This window comes from Ovis aries, chromosome 2 (genome assembly GCF_016772045.2).
Source record: "Ovis aries strain OAR_USU_Benz2616 breed Rambouillet chromosome 2, ARS-UI_Ramb_v3.0, whole genome shotgun sequence".
NCBI lineage: Eukaryota > Metazoa > Chordata > Mammalia > Artiodactyla > Bovidae > Ovis > Ovis aries.
The window spans coordinates 91,963,588-91,987,905 of record NC_056055.1 but is presented as its reverse complement, the minus strand read 5'-3'; positions in this window follow the sequence as shown (position 1 = coordinate 91,987,905).

Genomic DNA, 24,318 nt, shown 5'->3' with positions numbered 1-24,318 from the left:
TAATAAACCTCAATTTACAAAGATCAGTCAAAGGGTCATTTTTGCTGCTTATCAAATAGTTCCTGCTCTTTTTACAGACATATCATATGAATGTACTTCTCTGCTACCTTGATGCAATTGTGCTATTTGATTTGTCCAAGGTAATGTAGCTGAACATGTGTGTGTCACTTATCAGTGAAAGTATAAGGGCCAGTATGCGGTTAGTCATACATTCTTTCCCTATGCCTTTGAGCCTGGCAATATTGCAGTGTGTGGTTACTCTACTAACTTAGATTCTGGAGTTAAAACAAGGCAGAGCAGACCACCCCCCCCCCCCCCCCCCCCCCCGCCGCCCCCAGTATAGATACAGTGTGAGTAAGAAATGAATTGTCTTGCTTAAATGATTCAAGATTTTAGGATTGTTTGTTACATAGTATAATCTCTCCCATCTTGAGTAGATTGGATACAGATCCTAACCAATGGAAATTAGTACAGAGAAGTCAATTTCTGCTATAACAAAAATGTAGCATTGTTTGGCGAGGGTACTGTCTGTGGTCCTGGAGGGATGGTGACCCATGTTGTGGGGCAACAGAGTATTTGGTAAAATGCCATGTGCTCTACGGGGAAAGCAATGGCACCCCACTCCAGTACTCTTGCCTAGAAAATCCCATGGATGGAGGAGCCTGGTGGGCTACAGTCCATGTGGTTGTGAAGAGTCGGGCATGACTGAGTGACTTCACCTTCACTTTTCACTTTCATGCATTGGAGAAGGAAATGGCAACCGACTCCAATGTTCTTGCCTGGAGAATCCCAGGGGCTGGGGAGCCTTGTGGGCTGACGTTTATGGGGTCACACAGAGTTGGACATGACTGAAGTGACTTAGCAGCAGCATGTGCTCTAACTTGTAAGGCATACTATACATCTAATAAGCTTGGAGAACTAGGGGAGCAGGTTGGAAAACAAAGTATTAGTAACATGTTGACTGATATTGATTCCATATGACAAAGTATTTTAGTGCAGAGAAGCAGAAGAAAGAACTAGTTGGTTTACAAGTCATAATAAAAAGAAAATTAACAAATTCAGGGGAATATAGTGTTAAAAGAAATGACCACTTCTCATACTTAAAATATTTAATTGAGAATTTTTTTTTTTTTAGCAACAAAGGCTGATTAAAACTCAGTCTTACAGCTAATACTAAATTAAGGATAAAGTAACAGTGGAAAATCCCATGGACGAAGGAGGCTGGTGGGCTACAGTCCATGGGGTCGCTAAGAGTCAGGCATGACTGAGTGACTTTACTTTCACTTTTCACTTTGATGCATTGGAGAAGGAAATGGCAACCCACTCCAGTGTTCTTGTCTGGAGAATCCCAGGGACGGGGGAGCCTGGTGGGCTGCCGTCTATGGGGTTGCACAGAGTCGAACACAACTGAAGCGACTTAGCAGCAGCAGCAGCAACGGTGTTAAAAGCTAGTGTTGAAAGCTCTGAACAGACTCAAGATGTGTATTAGTTTCCTGTTGTTTCTGTAACAAATAACCACAAACTTGTTGGCTTTAAATAATGTACATTTACTCTTAAAGTTCTGATAGTCTTAACTGGGCTGAAATCTAGGTTTTTCTGGAGGGTAATTCATTTTCTTGCTTTTCTAGCTTCTAGGCTGCCCACATTTCTTGGTTCCTGGCCTCCTTTCATTTCCAAAGTCAGGAATGGCCAAATATTTCTCATATTGCATCGTTCTAACTCTGACACTGACTTCTGCCTCTCACTTCTGCGTCTAAGGACTTTTGTGATTACATTGGACCCACTTGAATGATTTAGAATTCTCTCCTTGTTTTAAAATCAGCTGATTCACAAACTTAATTCATCTGCAATGTTAATTCCCCTTTACAACATGATATATCATATTTACAAGTCTAGGGATTAGGGTGTGGACATCTTCTGGGGACCATTATTATACACACACTGAGACCTAGAAAATTCTTTAAAATTGCAAAATTGCGTAGGGAAAACAGATGAAAAGTGTGGTTCTGGACGTCTGATGGACACAAGATACCCACGTTAAAATCGAGAGTAGGGGCAAGAGAGAAACAAAAGGAGGCATGAGGGTGAGGAAGCAGAGACACCGAATGTGCATGCATGCTCCGTCATTTCTGACTCTGTGACCCCACGGACTGCAGCTTGGCAGACTTCTCCATGGAATTATCCAGGCAAGAATACTGGAGTGTGTTGCCATTTCCTTCCCCAAAAGACACTGAACAAATATGAGTATTTATCTTGAAAGGAACTGTCATGCATTTTTGGTACATGAAGCTGACTGAAATCAAAGAGACAGAAATCCAGTGAAGTTTCTGAGTGAGTTATATTGCCAAAAGAATCAGCCCGCACTAAAAGAAAATGTGATAGCTTATGATTTAAAATAACCCTGAAGTTTCAACCATTATTGGATCAGATGTAAGGTAAGAAGTCTGCCTAACCCCCAAGAGGGAGGTATATTCCCTGACGCCCACTTCAAATGTAGCCAAGGAATATCACAGAAAGGGAGACTCTCCCAGAGGGCAGAGCCAAAGACCATGGAGATGATGAGTCGAGGAGCCCTTCTTGCTCCACGAGAGGAGACCTTAATAATATCCACCCAGCAAGGATTCTGATATACCAGTATGCCTTCCATTTGTATCCTTTAATAAGAATATTTGTTGAAATTATTCAAGCCCTTTTTTACCACCATTTATTGGGTGTAGGCGACTGAGCGACTTCACTTTCACTTTTCACTTTCATGCATTGGAGAAGGAAATGACAACCCACTCCAGTGTTCTTGCCTGGAGAATCCCAGGGATGGGGGAGCCTGGTGGGCTGCTGTCTATGGGGTCGCACAAAGTTGGACATGACTGAAGTGACTTAGCAGCAGCAGCAGCAGCAGCATTGGGTGTAGGGAGGTGGGTGAATGAGGAGGCTGATGAATTGCTTTTTTAACTTACATGTCTCTGGATCATCAGGAACTATTTCTAGATCTGATGCAAATATCTTGCTTCATTTCTTATACAAGATTACCAGAGATTCTGGACTTTACACTTGATGTTATTATGACTGAACAGAATTGGGGGCATTAGAGAGAAAGAGTGTATTTTACCTGGGCAAGAAGGAGAGAGGGACAAAAATTTAATAATCAAAAGGGCAGACTGTGATAGTCACTAGTGTTGCCCATTTGCCTTTCCTTCCACCCATACAGAAGACTATCTTAGCCCTTTTTGGTTGGGTAGGATAATGAGAGGAGGTATGGACATGGGTCCAACATTTCCAAGTCAGAACTCTTATTATTAACTGCTGGTGTGAGATGCTCCTGAGTTCTCTCCCCGCCATTGGAATGATCTTAGAAGCATGTGTGAAGATGAAGCTCCCATCAGCTTTCCTGACCAACCCACTTTGGACAAATGTTTCAGGAATAAATGTTTGTTATGACTGGGAAGTTACCATAGCATAAACCAGTCTGTTCTGACTGATACAGAGAACAGGGACTTTTTTTTTTCCCCCACTTTGTAAAGGTTTATGCTTAGTTTTCCTTAAATGCTCCCTAAGATATTTAATAAAAATTCATGTACAGGCTTTATGCTTACACATGATTTAAGGAACACCTATTGGAGAAAGTAAACTGTATCTTTGTTGCTGCCTTCACTTATATAAGTTTCAGTAAGTTTTAATAAATATTTAACAGTGAGACAGAAGTAAAGAATTTGTAAGAAAATTCAGATTCATTATATCTAGCGTAATCCTTCCCTTCATTGCAACAGTCAGGCAAGGATTTACTGAACATTGATTATTCAGTTCAGTTGCTCAGTCGTGTCCGACTCTTTGCGAGCCCATGAATCGCAGCACACCAGGCCTCCCTGTCCATCACCAACTCCCGGAGTTCACTCAGACTCACGTCCATTGAGTCAGTAATGACATCTGCCATCTCATCCTCTGTCGTCCCCTTCTCCTCCTGCCCCCAATCCCTCCCAGCATCAGAGTCTTTTCCAATGAGTCAACTCTTCACACGAGGTGGCCAAAGTACTGGAGTTTCAGCTTTAGCATCATTCCTTCCAAGGAAATCCCAGGGCTGATCTCCTTCAGAAGGGACTGGTTGGATCTCCTTGCAGTCCAAGGGACTCTCAAGATCTTCTCCAACACCACAGTTAAAAAGCATCAATTCTTTGGCGCTCAGCCTTCTTCACAGTCCAACTCACATCCATACATGACCACAGGAAAAACCATAGCCTTGACTAGGCGGACCTTAGTCGGCAAAGTAATGTCTCTGCTTTTGAATATGCTATCTAGGTTGGACATAACTTTTCTCCCAAGGAGTAAGCATCTTTTAATTTCATGGCTGCAATCACCATCTGCAGTGATTTTGGAGCCCCCAAAATAAAGTCTGACATTGTTTCCACTGTTTCCCCATCTATTTCCCATGAAGTCATGGGACCAGATGCCATGATCTTCGTTTTCTGAATGTTGAGCTTTAAGCCAACTTTTTCACTCTCCTTTTCACTTTCATCAAGAGGCTTTTTAGTTCCTCTTCACTTTCTGCCATAAGGGTGGTGTCATCTGCATATCTGAGGTTATTGATATTTCTCCCGGAAATCTTGATTCCAGCTTGTGCTTCTTCCAGTCCAGTGTTTCTCATGATGTACTCTGAATATAAGCTAAATAAGCAGGGTGACAATATACAGCCTTGAGGTACTCCTTTTCCTATTTGGAACCAGTCTGTTGTTCCATGTCCAGTTCTAACTGTTGCTTCCTGACCTGCATACAGGTTTCTCAAGAGGCATATCAGGTGGTCTGGTATTCCCATCTCTTTCAGCATTTTCCACAGTTTATTGTGATCCACACACTCAAAGGCTTTGGAATAGTCAATAAAGCAGAAATAGATGTTTTTCTGGAACTCTCTTGCTTTTTCGACGATCCAGTGGATGTTGGCAATTTGATCTCTGGTTCCTCTGCCTTTTCTAAAACCAGCTTGAACATCAGGAAGTTCACGTTCCACGTATTGCTGAAGCCTGGCTTGGAGAATTTTGAGCATTACTTTACTAGCATGTGAGATGAGTGCAATTGTGCAGTAGTCTGAGCATTCTTTGGCACTGCCTTTCTTTGGGATTAGAATGAAAACTGACCTTTTCCAGTCCTGTGGCCACTGCTGAGTTTTCCAAATTTGCTGGCATATTGAGTGCAGCACTTTCACAGCATCATCTTTCAGGATTTGAAATAGCTCAACTGGAATCCCATCACTGATTATTTGCTCTATTTAATTCTGAAAAGGAAGTTTAAGGCTTGGCCAAATTAAGCACTCCTTAAAGGTTGGGATAGGAGAGATGGAAAACCAACCCCATCAAGCAGTTTCAGGGTTGGGTCACATGGGTCATTGCTTAATTATGCTACATACAGAAGGAAAAAAATTCACAAATTACCCCAAATCACAGAAACTAAGTCTATTAACAGACCCAATATGGTGAGGCTAATGTCTAAGACAGGAAGAAAAGTTATAAAACTTAAGCAATTGAACAACTGCAGATAAAACATATGGAGCAGATTTAGAAAAAAGATGAGAAGGTATAAGATTCCTGTCATGAACAGAGCTGGGGCAATTGCCCTATTATTGGGTGCTAAGCACCTCATCCAGAAGTGGGCTGGTTCAGGTTATATATACACAGTGTTTCAGACACAGTGTCCAAGCTTAGGATGTCATTGAAATAACTACGCTACTCTCTAGTAAAACTGATAAATTTATGCAGTGTTGTTTAAGATTGTCACATAACATTCTGAACACTGTTATGATTTCACTAGAAAAGACTGGTATTAGTGCAAAATAAGAAATTATAGAGAAACTGAAAGAAGTAGAGGATTGGCAAAAAGGAAGGAAAAAGGAGGAGAAGAAAAGGAGGAGGAGCAAGAAAAGAAAGAAGGGGAGACTGAAGGGGAAAAGAAATGAGTGTTTCAAATACTATGAAAAGAAAAAGCTTCATTTGTCCTGGAGAACTTGAGGACCACAAAAGGCTACTGGAGAGCCAAGGGAAAGGACCCAGATAGGACTGAGGCAACTGGAAATACAAGGGTCAGGGTTGTCGGTGATGCAGGCAGTGAGATCTGGCCTGGGAACAGAATAATTGTATGTAGTTGCATCAGTGGGCTTCCCGGGTGGCACAGTGGTAAAGAATCTATCTGCCAATGTAGGAGATGCAAGAGACACAGGTTCGATCCCTGGGGGGTTGGGAAGATACTCTGGAGGAAGATATGGCAACTCACACCAGTATTCTTGCCTGGAAAATCCAATGGACAGAGGAGTCTGGCAGGTTACAGTCCAAGGGGTCACAAAGAGTCAGACAGTTGAGCACACACACCTAACAAAACCTAATCCAGAGCAGAAAAATCTCAGTGAAAAATCTACCAGCTGAGCCAGTACCCAATTTGTCTTTTGGTTCCTGTTTTTTCACAGCCAGTAAAATCTCTGGGTGCTATCCAGCAGTCAGGCACCCTCCCCGTGGATGGGAGGAAGTCTATTACATTTGACACAAAAAGTAAACAAAGTGTTCTGAAGAAATCCTAAGAAAGGATGTTTCAGTTCAGTTCAGTTGCTCAGTTCAGTTCAGTCGCTCAGTCGTGTCCGACTCTTTGAGATCCCGTGAATCGCAGCACACCAGGCCTCCCTGTCCATCACCAACTCCCGGAGTTCACTCAGACTCATGTCCATTGAGTCAGTGATGCCATCCACCATCTCATGCTCTGTCGTCCCCTTCTCCTCCTGCCCCCAACCCCTCCCAGCATCAGAGTCTTTTCCAATGAGTCAACTCTTCGCATGAGGTAGCCAAAGTATTGGAGCTTCAGCTTTAGCATCATTCCTTCCAAAGAAATCCCAGGACTGATCTCCTTCAGAATGGACTGGTTGGATCTCCTTGTAGTCCGAGGGACTCTCAAGAGTCTTCTCCAACACCACAGTTCAAATGCATCAATTCTTTGGCGCTCAGCCTTCTTCACAGTCCAACTCTCACATCCATACATGACCACAGGAAAAACCATAGCCTTGACTAGACGGACCTTAGTCGGCAAAGTAATGTCTCTGCTTTTGAATATGCTATCTAGGTTGATCATAACTTTTCTTCTAAGGAGTAAGTGTCTTTTAATTTCATGGCTGCAGTCACCTTCTGCAGTGATTTTGGAGCCCCCAAAATAAAGTCTGACATTGTTTCCACTGTTTCCCCATCTACTTCCCATGAAATGATGGGACCAGATGCCATGATCTTCGTTTTCTGAATGTTGAGCTTTAAGCCAACTTTTTCACTCTCTCACTTTCATCAAGAGGCTTTTTAGTTCCTCTTCACTTTCTGCCATAAGGGTGGTGTCATCTGCTTATCTGAGGTTATTGGTATTTCTCCCAGCAATCTTTATTCCAGCTTGTATTTCTTCCAGTCCAGTGTTTCTCATGATGTACTCAGGTGCCAAATCAATATCTCCTTGAGAAAGCAGGGTAGATTTTAAAAAATAAAACCAATTCATTTTATGCTTATTCTGGGGAGGAATTTGAGAGAATGTGGCACCCTACACTAGTGCTCTTGCCTGGAAGATCCCATGGATGGAGGAGCCTGGTAGGCTGCAGTCCATGGAGTTGCTAAGAGTCAGATACGACTGAGCAACTTCACTTTCACTTTTCACTTTCATGTATTGGAGAAGGAAATGGCAACCCATTCCAGTGTTCTTGCCTGGAGAATCCCAGGAATGGGGGAGCCTGGTGGGCTGACACCTATGGGGTCGCACAGAGTCAGACACGGCTGAAGTGACTTAGTAGCTTGCTTTCCAATCAATAGTTTTCCTTATCACTGAAGAGTATAGTGGTCTTAGGACTACACCTGAGGATTTATTTGAAAGTTGGCATAAAATATTTCATTCCAACCCAATACCATTTGAATAAAATTCATTTGAGTTCAAAAACTGAAGACATGCAAACACAAAGTTAGCATTCCTTTAACATTTTCAAAGATACTAAAAGTATATAGCAACTGCTTTAACCTTACAAAGCCAGTCAAAATGCTGGTGATATTGCTTTCAGCTATTTGGTAGCAGCATCTCTCATTTGAAATGTTTTTCTCAGTTAATTTTTTCTGTTTAATAAAAGATTTTAGCATTAAAAGTCTTCAAGTTGTGAAGGCATGTTTTCGGGACCATGAAGCTAATATTAAACTTCTCCTAATGACTTAACAAATCTTCTAAAAGCAGCCACATTTTGTCGTAATTGCATTCTCACTTGCCCTATGTTCATTTTTACTTGATTTAGTTTGTGCAGTAACAGAAGAACTGAAGTCAAAAGACGTGCCAAGTGTGCTCTCTGGGAACTACATTTATCCTTGTGAGCTTCAGTGTAACCGAGAGCAAACCCAACTCCATATTGGGTCTTTTCCCATGCTTAGTCATGCTGGCTTTACACCTTTGTCAAAGAATGCTGCCTATAGCCCAATATATACATGATAACCCATTCTTAAGGGTATAACACTTTTCCATCCACAGAGATAGAATGGTGCAGAACAGAAAATAACAGTTGTCTGTTGTTAGGAGGTTTATAGGAACATTTTGGCTAGACCTACCTGGACAGCTTCAAGAACAAAGGATTCCTGCACTAAGAAGTTTGCAAAAATCAGACACTCCTCCTGCTCTTTTAGTATGCTGCTGCTGCTGCTAGGTTGCTTCAGTCGTGTTAGACTCTGTGCGACCCCAGAGACGGCAGCCCACCACGCTCCCCTGTCCCTGGGATTCTCCAGGCAAGAATACTGGAGTGGGTTGCCATTTCCTTCTCTAATGCATGAAAGTGAAAAGTGAAAGTGAAGTCGCTCAGTCGTATCTGACTCTTAGCGACCACATGGACTGCCGCCTACCAGGCTCCTCCATCCATGGGATTTTCCAGGCAAGAGTACTGGAGTAGGGTGCCACATTCTTTCAAATTCCTCCCCAGAATAAGCATAAAATGAACTGGTTTTATTTTTTAAAATTTACCCTGCTTTCTCAAGAAGATATTGATTTGGTACCTTTGGAAAGGACTAAGTACTGGAGTGGGGTGCCACTGCCTTCTCCACTCCTTTAGTATAAAAGAAGCTTAAATTCTAACTTAGGTAAGATGGTTCTTTGGGACACTACTCCACCATTTTGTCTGAATAAATTTGCTGTCTCTTGGCCCAACACCTTGTCTCTCAATTTATTGGCTTGATATGTGACAAGTAGTATAAACTTGGATTCAGTAACATCAATTCTTCATCAGCAAAAGAGGTATAATAATATCACTTCAGGGCAAATGGAAGGAGGAAAGTGGAAGCAGTGACAGATTTTATTTTCTTTGGTCTACTTTATTTATTGGAAGGACTCTTGCTGAAGCTGAAGTTCCAGTACTTTGGCCACCTGATGCAAAGACCCAACTCATTGAGAAAACCCTGGAAAAGATAGAAGGCAAAGATAGATGCTGGGAAAGATAGAAGGCAAAAGATAGAAGGCAAAAGGAGAAGGGGGCAGCAGCTGATGATGTGGTTAGGTAGTACGACTGGCTCAATGGACATGGATCTCAGCCAACTCTGGGAGATAGTGAAGGACAGAGAAGACTGGAGTGCTGCAGTCCACGGGGTCACAAAGAATCGGACTGGATTAGCAAATGAACAACAACAACAATACCAGTTCTATCCCCTCCACTGAGTTGTTTAGGAAACACAGTTGCTGCTGTTGTTCGGGAAACACAGTTAATATAATAAGTTCAAATGCTTCAAAAAAGGAAAAATATAGTGGAAATTTAAGGTAGGTATTATTGGTGGTACTATGATTTCTCTTTTTAAGTATAATTTATATAATAAACTGCAACACAAGGGGTCATAAAAGATCTGTTGTTTATGTATGTGACTGAGAAGCCTAAGAGGCAGGCATCACAGAGGGCTTACAGCTGTCCATAGAACTAAGACCTTTATGTGTTAATCGCTCAGTTGTATCTAACTCTTTGAGACTCCATGGACTATAGCCTGCTAGGCTCCTCTGTCCATGGAATTCTCCAGGCAAGAATACTGGAGTGGGTAGTCATTTCCTTCTTCCAGGGGACCTTTCTGATCCAGTGATCAAACTCAGGTCTCCCTCATTGCAGGCAGATTCTTCATCATTTGAACCATCTGGGAATCCCTTTAAGACACCGAGAAACTCAGTTATGCATAACCACTGAGGCAAGAGAGGGTGGCCAGTGATTAAAAAGCTAATTTGGTATCCTTCACCAGGGAGTAAGTAGGAAAAACTGCTTTAATCATCTTTGAGGGCTCCTCAGACATCAGTGTATCTCATATTACCTGAAATTCACATTAACATACATACTCTGATTTGGCAGGACTGAGGCAGAGCCTGAGAATCTGCATTTCTAGAAAGTTCTCAGATGATGCCTATACCACTGCTCCACAAACTACATTTTCAGTGGCGAAGATCTATTCCAGACTACTCTTAAATCCTGGTGAAAATTTCCTATTCTTAAAGGAATTTTTATTTATTCTTAAAGGAAATTGTCACCAGGATCCTAAAGATGAAGCTAGAAGACTCAAGCTTTCACTGGTCAGTTTAAAGAACTGAGAGCACAGTTTAAGACTACATTTCTGTAACATGTTAAGAGTGGGTGGAGCATTCTCTGCCATAGCACAGAAATAGAGGATTCTGGAGGAGAAGAAAGTGTTGACTTGCTAATTCCAGAAAGGGTTGACATTGATTTATACCTGATGTCAAACCAGGTTATGACAAGTGTAAATTGCTTGTATTTTCAGGGCAAATTATGACCGCTCTGTGAGGCTGAAGCAGTGGACTATCATGGCCAGTCAAGAAAAATGAGACTTTCTAGCGATACGCTGAGGCCCATTTTCTAAGAAAACAGAAGGTATTTGGAGACTGAGGCAGGAAAGCATCAGTATGTTCAAAATCCAAAGCGAAGCCCGTGTGATTAGAGATCCAATAATATAAGCCAAATGTACCACAATAGAGGATAGAAGGGTTTATTCATTTGTTCTAAGCTGTGGTTCCAATGATACTGATGAAGGATACTGAATCAGAATGTTTCTTGATATTATTATTAGTTTTTTTGCAGCTTAGCTTTCTCATCTTTTTTATGTTTTTAGATGGACTTTATTTTTTTTTGAATTTTTAAATATAAATTTATTTATTTTAATTGGAGGTTAATTACTTCACAATATGTAGATGTATGTCTCTTGGTATTATTGTGAGTCTGATGGTCTCAGGCTGAATGTCATTTGGGGAAAATGTGGGTCATGTGATCATGTATTTATTGTTGTTTACAAATATCTTTCACATCAACATCCTTACTGTAAGAGAATGACATCCCTGAAATGGTCGTTGGAAAGAAAGCATTTCCCAAGCCACTCTACTTTAGTGGGCAGGTGCACTCTCTCCTGTTTCCTTAGTGTAGGTGAAGCTAGAGAGTCAAGTGGGGCACAGTTTTCAAATTTAAAAATCTTGTGTGAGTAGACAAAATAATGTGTAGCAAGTAGAATTTTCAGATGATGAGCCTGATATAGAGTTTCAGCATTCTTATAGCAGGAAACAGCTGAGAGAGCTAGGAGAGAGAAGAGAAAGAGGGGGAGAGTGAGAAGGCGGGAGGGGAAAAGAGAGGGAAAAAGCAAGAGAGAAACAGAGATAGAGACAGAGAGACAGATGGAGGTGAAGAATTCAGATGACAAAAATGTCTAAAACAGTAAGCCACAAGAGGTTATCAACATAGGTGCTTTCCTGTTACATACTTCACATTCCCATATGGGATATTCTGTGCTAAAGGAAATGCTTTCCTTTCTGTTCCTTTGTAGCCATATACTATATCCAAGTGGTTTTCTGCCATGGTGTCTCAGTACACCAAATTGCTAGATCACTGAAAAGAAAAGATGTGGAGTTATATCTTGTGCACAGGAAATTATGCAAAAATCTATCTCAGTCGATTAGTGAGTTTTACTAAGGAATGTGTCCTATACAAGAGCACTACTTATTCTTTTAACCAATATTTATTGACTTCTTTGTATTCAGCACTATGCTAGGCACAGGAATTGCCAGTGTAGACATTAAAGACATATGCCTGACATCGTTAAGATTATAATACAGCAGATATGGGGGGGGGGAGAAGAAAATAAATACTAATGTAACATTATATAAGCTATTGTGGGGGAAAAAAAATGACCTGGGCTAGATCCCATGGACGGAGGAGCCTGGTAGGCTGCAGTCTATGGGGTCACTAAGAGTCAGACATGACTGAGCAACTTCACTTTCACGTTTTACTTTCATGCATTAGAGAAGGAAATGGCACCCCACTCCAGTGCTCTTGCCTGGAGAATCCCAGGGACGGGGGAGCCTGGTGGGCTGCCGCCTATGGGGTCGCACAGAGTCGGACACGCCTGAAGCGACTCAGCAGCAGCAGAGCTAGTAGCAGAAGGAAGGTCTTTGGACACGGTGGTCAGAAAAGCTCTGAGGAGGTAATGGTGGCAGAGGACATGCTCCAGAAGGAGAACAAGGAGAATTTTCTAAGAAAACAGAGGGTATTTGAAGCCTGAGGCAGGAAAGAGATTGGTATGTTCAAAAACCAAAGCAAAGCCAACATGGTTAGAGATGCCCAACAATATATGCCAGATGTATCACAACAGAAGACAGAAAGTTTATTCATTTGCCCTTTAATTCATTAAACACTCATTAACCACCAAGTCCATCAACTACTCTATTAGAATAAGACAAACCTCCGTTCAGCTTATGTTTGAGTTGGGGCGATAACCACTCATTATATGTCATCATAAATTGATATGGAAGAAGTACTAGAAGTCATTGGAACATACAGGGGCTGGGGGAGATGCTTTTCAGGACACTGCTTTTAGCATCATTATCCTCATAGTATGGACTTTCCTGGTGGCTCAGACAGTAAAGAATCTGTCTGCAATACACGAGACCCAGGTTCGATATCTGGTTTGGATAGATTCTCTGGAGAAGGGAATAGCTACCCACTCCAGTATTCTTACCTGGAGAATTCCGTGGACAGAGGAGCCTGGTAGGCTACAGTCCATGAGACTGCAAAGAGTTGGACATGACTGAGCGACTAAGACATACACACACACATCTTCACAGTATACAATTTCCTTGTAGGAAAACAGTTATATTACCTTAAAACAATATATACACCAAAACATTAGATATTTCAAATCATTCAAAAGGTTGAACTGTGTGCTCCTCACTTCTAATATTTCTACTCCAACTGAAAATATGTGTAAAAAGTTTAAAGGAAACTTTTAAGGAAAAGTAAAAGTTTTAAACTTTTAAGTTGTATTGACTGATTCTTAAATTTTGCTCAGCATGAGATCTAGAAATGTCAGCTATTATTTTTTAATTCCTCTGTCATCTCATAGCTGACCCATTCATTGCACAGTTTACATTTTATATGCAAATTTTCCTCTCTGCATCAATTGATTATAAGACTATTGAGGGCTAGCATTCAATATTTTCACCTTCCAAATGACTTAAGACAATGCCTTGAATAAAATAAGGTCCAAATAGTTTGATTCATTCAGCTTTACATAGTATTTCAAAATACCTCATCTTGACAGAACAAATGTATGATTAACATGAAAGAAATTTTACTACTTTCTTATCAAGTTTGCGGTTCAGACTCTGGCTGGTTTCAGAGAGAAAAGTGACCCCTTTACCGCCAGCTCTTTCCAAGAGCCTTGGGAGGAATAAAAGCCAAAGAGTGAAGCTTCTTTCACCAGAATCTGATACTAAATCTCACTTCTTTCCATCACCTATAAATTCAGTCATTTCATGATAATACAATTAAATAAAGGTTCTTCAACACCACTTGGCACATAACTTATATGATTCCTGTTAAAAATCAAATCCATACACAGAGAATCTTTTGAGGCAAATCTACTGGGTTGGCCGAAAATTCATTCAGGATTTTCCATAAGATGTTATAGAAAAACCCAAACAGAATTTCTGGCCAACCCAAAATTTTGAGACGATATTTTGATTGTTAATAATTTTATCAAATAATTTCACTCTTGTCTCTGATGATTTTCTTAAAGATTCTGAGGCCAAGGATGATTTCTGTTTTCCTCTAAACTCTGGTCAGAGTAATTCATACATACATGAAGGCAGGAATATCTCTGTATTATTATTATTATAAGCAGCATGAACACTCAGTTTGGACACTGGTCTGAATAAGAAAAATAATATCCTCATCTTTTGAATTCACATTTTTACTAAATATTGTAACTTTCTGCTCAAGCAATTGCATCTTAAAATTTCCATGTAGCCACAGGCAAACCCTTCAGCAAGGTTAAAATGTCTTACATTTCAGCAGAAACTTATTTTTTTAAAGGACAAAATGCACATGTAAATTGGGGACACCACATATAGACTCTGCTTTTTTGGGACATCAAAGTGAACAATGTTTGGCAAATATTCAGGCATTTTGATACCACTTGTTTGAATTTTGCCATGTTTTACAACGATCTTAAGTTCCAAATTTGTGAGTACCATTTCTCCAGATAATATACACAAAATCTTCAAAATTTGGCTTTTAAAGATGTCCGAAGTTCCATAATTGCTATAGAAACTATGATGATGGTAAATAAAAGGGCTGCATGATGGTTGTCGTCTCCTCCTCCAGCTATTTGAGTTTGCAAAGCCTATTGTTGTGCTCAGGGCTAGCAAGTTTAATTTGTCAACTGAGGCAGTCTCAGGTCAGTAGTCATGCTCCAATTGGAGCAGCAATCACTTTGAAAGCATCCTGGCTCAGCAACTAGCTCATGCTCCAAAAAGAACTTCAAAATTAACACCTTAGCTCCAGCCCTGGAGTCATCTGCAAAAATGTTCTTGAGCCCCATTCATTCATTCAATAAATATTTATTGAGCATCTGCTATGTGCCAGAGAGGATATACAGAACATATAGATGAAAACCGATGATGCCTTCCCCCAAGAGGCATGCACTTCAGTGGGGGAAAAATGTCTATTAATTACTTATTTTATCAGTTTAAGAAGTGTTTATTAAGCACCTGTTATTTACCAGGCTTGATTTTAGATCCTGAAAATATAGCAGAGAATAAGACTATTAAAGCCTCTGTCTCAGGAAGTTTTCTCATGGATCAATGTGGACATAGATGGTAAACAATAAATGAACCAGAAGCTCAGATGTATGAAAAGTGCCATGACGAAAATGAGAAAGAATGATGTGATGGTGGATGTGGATGAAGTTGCCACTGTAGGATTGAAAAGGGAGGACCTCTCTGAGCCAGTGAAAACTGAGCTGATACCCTCTGAAGAATGAAGTCAATCTAAAGTCCTAGGGCAGCAAATTCTTTGAAACAAAAGAGGGTAGAATGAAAGGGGAGAAGATATCAGGTGGGGGGGACAATACATATACTGAAATGAATATGCAAAATAACAAGACATGTTCTGGGAACCACCAAAGGGTGCTGAGAGCCAACAATTAAATGGTGAACCCAGCACACCAGGCAAAGAGGTTATAGGGAAGGTAATGGGGAGCCCCTGACTCAGGGCTTTTATGATGGCCCTCTTTCATGCCTGGACAGCCTGTTCCCTATTTTTCTGAGATGGCTATTGGTAGGTCGACCCTAAGTGTGAAAGTTGCTCCATCGTGTCCTACTCTGCAATCCCATGGACTGTATCCTGCCAGGATCCTTTGTCATGGAATTCTCCAGGCAAGAATACTGGGGTGGATTGCCATTTCCTTCTCAAGGGGATCTTCCTGACCCATGGATCGAACCCAGGTCTCCTGCATTGCAGGACCATACACACATTTTAATTTCTCATATTAATCCCCCATCTGCTTTCTTGTCTGTGATCATGTCATATACATATTTTCAATTTGGTGCTTTTGCACTAAATTTTAACTCTCTGCTTATGTATTTACTTTCTTCATTTATTTCCTTGAGGTTAGGGACAATTACTATTTAATTCTGCATGTCCAATATTTGGCACAGCATTAAGCATTTAATACAAGCTCAGCAAAAATTTAATGAGAGGTGGATAGAAGAATGGGTGGGTACCTCAGAATTTATAAAACATTTGAATTAGTCTCCAGGGATGAAATCAAGATTTTAGGACTATAGCTTGAATAAATAGCATTAAGATGATTCTAATATATTTAGGGTTTCCAGTGATTTTTAAGTCCACAGGTTTAGGATAAATTGCTCAGCCCCATCCAATCTTGACAGCATATTAATACCTAGAAAGCACAGTAAAAAACAAAGATATCACTTTGCCAACATATAGTCAAAGTTATGGTTTTTCTGGTAGTCACATATGGATGTGAGAGGTGGACCATAAAGAAGGTTGAGTACCGAAGAATTGATGCTTTCACATTGTGGGGCTGGAGAAGATTCTTGGGAGTCTCTTGGACTGCAAGATCAAATGAATCAATCCCAAAGAAAATCAGCCCTGAGTATTTATTGGAAGGACTGATCCTGAGGTGCCAATACTTTGGACATCTGATGCAAAGAGCCAACTCACTGGAAAAGACCCTGATGCTGGGAGAAATTGAGGACAGGAGGACAATGGGCTGAGATGGTTGGGCATCAGCCACTAGATGGAATGAATCTAAGCAAACTCAGGGAGATAGTGAAGGACAGGGAAGCCTGGCACACTGCAGTCCATGGGGTCACATAGAGTTGGACACAGTGTAGCCACTGAACAACAGCCCAGTCTTGTGATATTGCCTACATCAAAGCTTCCTCACTAGTTTTTGACCAACCTCAGTCTCATATCTGATCAACTGCTCCCTCTCAAATAAAGTCTGAAATTAGTACTTATCCCTGCTCATCTTCCTCAGGTCTGTTTTCATCTGTTTACAGAGACTGACCACAGCATATCTGGCAACCATTCAATGACTGGTTAAATTCATGTACCATTCTTCAGGAGAGATGAATTCTCAATTTTTAACACATCAGTATGTGATTCACAGATTAATAGTCATTTCTCAGGATGCCTCCCTTCTGTAAATTACCCAGATATGAGAGAGATGAGAAGAGGGGAAGAGGGAGGGAGAGAACAAACAGGCTGGAGGAAGGGAGGGATGGATGGAAGGAAGAACAAAGAGAAGATGTTTCCTTGTTCAGGAGACATTTTTGTTCACAGGTTCACATATTCATATTTAGAAATTTTTGCACATGGCAAAGTGTTATATAACCTGTGTGCAGCACGATTCCCAGATCACAAGCCTCAGGAATAAAACCACAGCAAATTTGGATATGCCATGTTGGCCACATCTGGACAGACCGGCAGGGCAGCAGAGACAGTATAATGAACGTCAGAGAAGAGGTAATACTTGAAGACGTGGACAACAGTTCCTAAGTTCAGACTCCAAATTAGTATTGAGTAATGGCTATTCTTTTTATCTCCGGATGGAACTGGATGGAGGAGTTCTAGATACGAAAGAGATGTACTCTCAGAGAGAGAGATAATTGGGTACTGATCTATTTGTGAAATATTAGTTGGAGGTTGAAAGGAAAGAAAGATTTGGTGTGTGACCCTGAGCAGTATTTAACAAAACTGTCTTTCTCTGCAGCCTCCAGGGACTTGTGATGGGTTCCCAGGGAAATAAAAGAGTGAATGAGATGGAAAAACTGTACAATATGGGCAACTTAGAAATATGAGAGGTCAAAGCCATTCTGCTTTTAGCCTAATAGTCTAGTTTAAAGTAAAAGAAAAGAAAAATGTCTGGTTATCAGGTAAAAAATGATATGCGGATGAGAGAGGCAGGTTAAGAGGTTTTCAAAAAAAAGTTAATTTCCTGGCTCCCTCCATCCTTGTCTCATTGCCATCTTCAGGGTAGAGTAACCACACACACACAGATATAGACATACATTCCTTCAGGAATAAGACCCTGAGGTGAATCACTACTACACCTTTGGCCTCATATTCAATAGAAGCAAACCTAGCCAGTGGTAACCTCTTTTCAATTGCTTCTCTTAGATAAAGCTTATATTGACCAACTTCATATTGGTAAAGCATCTGCCTGCAATGCGGGAGACCCGGGTTCGATTCCTGGGTCGGGAAGATCCCCTGGAGAAGGAAATGGCAATCCACTCCAGCCCTCTTGCCTGGAAAATCCCATGGACAGAGGAGCCTGATAGGCTACAGTCCATGGGGTCACAAAGAGTCGGACACGACTGAGCAACTTCACTTTCACTTTCATATATGAGTGAAAGAGAGCATATGAACAAATTTTTTTGATAAACTTTATTTTTTATTTTTTTATTTTTAATTTTAAAATCTTTAATTCTTACATGCGTTCCCAAACATGAACCCCCCCTCCCACCTCCCTCCCCATAACATCTCTGTGGGTCATTCCCATGCACCAGCCCCAAGCATGCTGTATCCTGCGTCAGACATAGACTGGCGATTCGATTCTTACATGATAGTATACATGTTAGAATGCCATTCTCCCAAATCATCCCACCCTCTCCCTCTTCCTCTGAGTCCAAAAGTCCGTTATACACACCTGTGTCTTTTTTGCTGTCTTGCATACAGGGTCATCATCGCCATCTTTCTAAATTCCATATATATGTGTTAGTATACTGTATTGGTGTTTTTCTTTCTGGCTTACTTCACTCTGTATAATCGGCTCCAGTTTCATCCATCTCATCAGAACTGATTCAAATGAATTCTTTTTAACAGCTGAGTAATACTCCATTGTGTATATGTACCACAGCTTTCTTATCCATTCATCTGCTGATGGACATCTAGGTTGTTTCCATGTCCTGGCTATTATAAACAGTGCTGCGATGAACATTGGGGTACATGTGTCTCTTTCAATTCTGGTTTCCTCAGTGTGTATGCCCAGCAGAGGGATTGCTGGGTCATAAGGTAGTTCTATTTGCAATTTTTTAAGGAATCTCCACACTGTTCTCCATAGTGGCTGTACTAGTTTGCATTCCCACCAACAGTGTAGGAGGGTTCCCTTTTCTCCACACCCTCTCCAGCATTTATTGCTTGCAGATTTTTGGATCGCAGCCATTCTGACTGGTGTGAAGTGGTACCTCATTGTGGTTTTGATTTGCATTTCTCTAATAATGAGTGATATTGAGCATCTTTTCATGTGTTTGTTAGCCATCCGTATGTCTTCTTTGGAGAAATGTCTATTTAGTTCTTTGGCCCATTTTTTGATTGGGTCGCTTATTTTTCTGGAATTGAGCTGCATAAGTTGCTTGTATATTTTTGAGATTAGTTGTTTGTCAGTTGCTTCATTTGCTATTATTTTCTTCCATTTAGAAGGCTGTCTTTTCACCTTGCTTATATTTTCCTTTGTTGTGCAGAAGCTTTTAATTTTAATTAGATCCCATTTGTTTATTTTTGCTTTTATTTCCAGAATTCTGGGAGGTGGATCATAGAGGATCCTGCTGTGATTTATGTCTGAGAGTGTTTTATCCCAGGGATGCAAGGATTCTTCAATATCCGCAAATCAATCAATGTAATTCACATTAACAAATTGAAAATAAAAACCATATGATTATCTCAATAGATGCAGAGAAGGCCTTTGACAAAATTCAACATCCATTTATGATAAAAACTCTCCAGAAAGCAGGAATAGAAGGAACATACCTCAACATAATAAAAGCTATATATTACAAACCCACAGCAAACATTATCCTCAATGGTGAAAAATTGAAAGCATTTCCCCTAAAGTCAGGAACAAGACAAGGGTGCCCACTTTCACCGCTACTATTCAACATAGTTCTGGAAGTTTTGGCCACAGCAATCAGAGCAGAAAAAGAAATAAAAGGAATCCAAATTGGAAAAGAAGAAGTAAAACTCTCACTGTTTGCAGATGACATGATCCTCTACATGGAAAACCCTAAAGACTCCACCAGAAAATTACTAGAGCTAATCAATGAATATAGTAAAGTTGCAGGATATAAAATCAACACCCAGAAATCCCTTGCATTCCTATACCCGAATAATGAGAAAGTAGAAAAAGAAATTAAGGAAACAATTCTATTCACCATTGCAACGAAAAGAATAAAATACTTAGGAATATATCTACCTAAAGAAACTAAAGACCTATATATAGAAAACTATAAAACACTGATGAAAGAAATCAAAGAGGACACTAATAAATGGAGAAATATACCATGTTCATGGATCAGAAAAATCAATATAGTGAAAATGAGTATACTACCCAAAGCAATTTACAAATTCAATGCAATCCCTATCAAGCTACCAGCCATTTTTTTCAGAGAACTAGAACAAATAATTTCAAGATTTGTATGGAAATACCAAAAACCTCGAATAGCCAAAGCAATCTTGAGAAAGAAGAATGGAACTGGAGGAATCAACTTGCCTGACTTCAGGCTCTACTACAAAGCCACAGTCATCAAGACAGTATGGTACTGGCACAAAGACAGACATATAGATCAATGGAACAAAATAGAAAGTTCAGAGATAAATCCACACACATATGGACACCTTATCTTTGACAAAGGAGGCAAGAATATACAATGGAGTAAAGACAATCTCTTTAACAAGTGGTGCTGGGAAAACTGGTCAACCACTTGTAAAAGAATGAAACTAGATCACTTTCTAACACTGCACACAAAAATAAACTCAAAATGGATTAAAGATCTAAATGTAAGACCAGAAACTATAAAACTCCTAGAGGAGAACATAGGCATATGAACAATTTAGTAAATTTCTATTTAAATCTATACTTGATATTCTGAGGCATCTTACTTACTTAATCCTTATCACACTTATTAAAAGGAATTATTGTTTTGGTTTAGAGATGAGGAAACTGAAGCTTATAAAAGGAAGTGGCTTTCTTAAGATCCTAACAGAGGAACTATAGAGTTGAGATTTAAACACAAATGATTTGATTTGAAGTCCATTTCCTTTTACTTTATAACCAGCTTCAGTGTATAGCTGCTTTTACTCAGCCACAGCATCAAGTCTAGTCATTGAAAGACAAAGTTGGATGAAAGAAGAATAAAGCATTGTTGGATAGCTAACCTAAAATCCATTTCCAAATACCTAAATAGTCAGTCTTCGATTATTTGCAGCTAGGGATGAGCATACATCTGAATTCTAACCAGTGATTTGTAAATGGAAGTTTGTGGTGAATCTGAAAACTTTGCTTTGTGATAAAAGAAATTTACTTCTCTAGCAGCGTATCTGCCCCTCGAGATCCTGCATGAATAGAGGCAGGATGTCTAGAGCTACAGCAGCCATCTCATGACTATTGGGAAAAGGTAAAGAAAATTGCAGAGATGCTGCCTCTGACATTGAGCTGCTCTGACACTGAGCTGCTCAGACAACAAAGAGTACCTTCTTATATCATGACTCCCTGCTATGTAAGAAAAATCAACTATTTTTTAAGGCACTATTATTCTTTTAATTACAGGTTATAAAAAAAAATTGATGCAGGAGAATGTTTAAAACAATGTCTCTAAAGTATCCAGATTAGTGAGATAACAAAGAAAAGCAACTTTAATCTTATTATAATAAATATCTATCCTTGCACAAAAAGCATATTCCCAAAGTTGTGATTTCCTGCTCTTAAAAAGATCAAATAACATCCATGTTTAGTTGATCTTAAACTCTAAGTAATATGAATGACAATGAAAACTTTTATGAAAATTGAATTATTAAGATAAAGACATTTATTGATTTTTCTAAACAGCATCTAGTGAATGAGTGAAGCTCAATAAGACTGAGAGCTAAAAACTCTGTATCATATTAGCAGCATAGCTCAGTACTACGACTTGGAAAAAGTTTTTTCTTTCACAAATTAATATGATGAAAAATTAGGCAGCAGGTGGATAATGTAAAAATGAATCATTTTGCAGTAAGTTCTTTCAGTGTGGAAAGTTTCACATGTCTAGACATATTTTGCTATTGAATCCCACACTGATATTTAAGGGGTTGTTTTTTCCCTATTGCACACAAATTACCCTAATTATAGCAAAGCATTTTACTCAAATGCTGCCAATCCCAGGCAAAGAGTGAAGTCCATCTGTGTCCTTCTCTGTGGTTCCAGTCAGTATACCTACCTCAGTCATCAGGCATGGGCTGAGCAATATGATGTTTTCTCTGTGGTATGGAGATGAACATCATATGTTCTTTATTTTTAGAACTGAGCAGAAACATTACAAATTTCACAATGGCATTTCATGAAAAGTTTAACCTAGTGATTACTAGTAAAAATGTGATGAATAACAAGTAACAAAACTTTGACTTAAAAATTAATATTTAGTGAGACAATAATTTGAAAGCACTTTCATGTTCATGGTTTCTTTATCATTCTCAGATAATTGGGTGTCAGTGACTTACAGATTTACATCCGTGTCATATCTGAGAAATTTTCAGACAAACCCAGCAGGATGAGAAAGTCTAGATACATAATGATACCAGGGTGTACCTGGAGGTTAGAGGAGACAAGGGAGGAAAGAAAGAACAAAGGACTGGAAGACCTAATTGTCTTGGGTGATGAGAGTCATCTGGACAGGATAACCATAATTGCTCAGGTCAAACGATTTCTGAAAATGATTTCAGGGATGTTTGATACAGTTCATGAGATGTTCCCCTATACATAAGTTCACCATTTAGATATATGTGAAAAGATTATCTTCATTAACAAAAAGGAAGAAATTAGATTTCAAAGTTTCCAACAGGTCACAGCACTGCCATTGAATATCCAGTGTCATCACCCTACTTTTCACCATCACACTTCTTTAACTCTTGATTCACATTTGCCATCACTTCAAATAAGGATAGTCTACTCTGGGTTGTTTGTAGGTAAATAGGTTGTTTATCTTTTCCTTGATACCTAATGGGATTAGGCAATTTGATACTTTGACTTGATCAAGCAGTATTTGGTCTCTGCTTCCTTCCCTGACAAAATCATTGCTACTTCTCATTTAAGACAATGTATTTCAATGGACTTATAGCCAAAATGGTAGTAATTTCAGTGGTGCAGCCCATTAACATTCAAGCTGGGATGCACTGGCTTTCCTTCAGAGAAGATTTTCTGGAATAATAGAAAGTGTTTGGGACTTATTATTATCATATGCCATGGGTTTAAATCCTAGCTCTGCAGTTTAACAGGTGCATGACTACAGAGAAAGTACTCCACCTCCTTGAACCTTACCTTTCCGTTTATAACTGGGATCTTGATTTCTAATTCACAGGACTATTAAAAGGTTGAATTGGGAGTTTTTGTTTGTTGTTTTTACAGAGTGCTTGACCTAGACAGCATATTAAAAAGCAGAGACATTACTTTACCAGCAAAGGCCCATCCAGTCAAAGCAATAGTTTTTCCAATAGTCGTGTATGGATGTGAGAGTTGGACTATTAAAAAAAAAAAAAAAAGAGCACCAAAGAATTGATGCTTTTGAACTGTGATGTTGGAGAAGATTTGAGAGTTCACTGGACTCCAAGGAGATCCAACCAGTCCATTCTAAAGGAAATCAGTCCTAATATTCATTGGAAGGACTGATGCTGAAGCTGAAACTCCAATACTTTCTCCACCTGATGTGAAGAACTGACTCATTTGAAAAGACCCTGATGCTGGGAAAGATTAAAGGCAGGAGGAGAAGGGAACGACGGAGGATGAAATGGTTGGAGAGCATCACTGACTCGATGGACATGAGTTTGAGTAAGCTCTGGGAGCTGGTGATGGACAGGGAAGCCTGGTGTGCTACAGTCCATTGGGTTGCAAAGAGTCGGACGTGACTGAGCGACTGAACTGAATTGACTTACAGTGGTTTGAAAATAAACTCTCACTGAATCTGAGCTGTTTAGCTTCCAGTAATACCAGAACAAATACCAGGAACCCAGTAACTTCCTAGCATGCAGAGACTTAAGTGTACCTTGCATGAGAATACAGGTTCTTTTATGTGTGTGTGTGTGTGTGTGTGTATATATATGTATATATACACACATATATATACACACTGTCACAAAAAACAAATGCCACATATCCACCTAATAGGATTGGAATGACTGACAGATAGCAATGACCTTCTCCCTGGAAATCACAGATTTTCAAAATAAGCACTTTAAAAAATTACATAAGTATGCAGTATGAATCAGAAAAGCATGCGGCTGTGTTTGCTGGTTTTATCAGTGCTTCATTTTCTGTAGCTTCCATCTTTCTTTTATTGCTCGGCCAGCTATTTCACTCCACAGAAGAGGAAGGCTATTGGGATGTTTGTTATAATTGTCTGCTTAAGGTTCTTTGGCAGATCACATGTTTTACTTAATTAAATAATGTCCCAATTAATTGATTTGTTTGTAGACATTCTTAATTTAGTAAA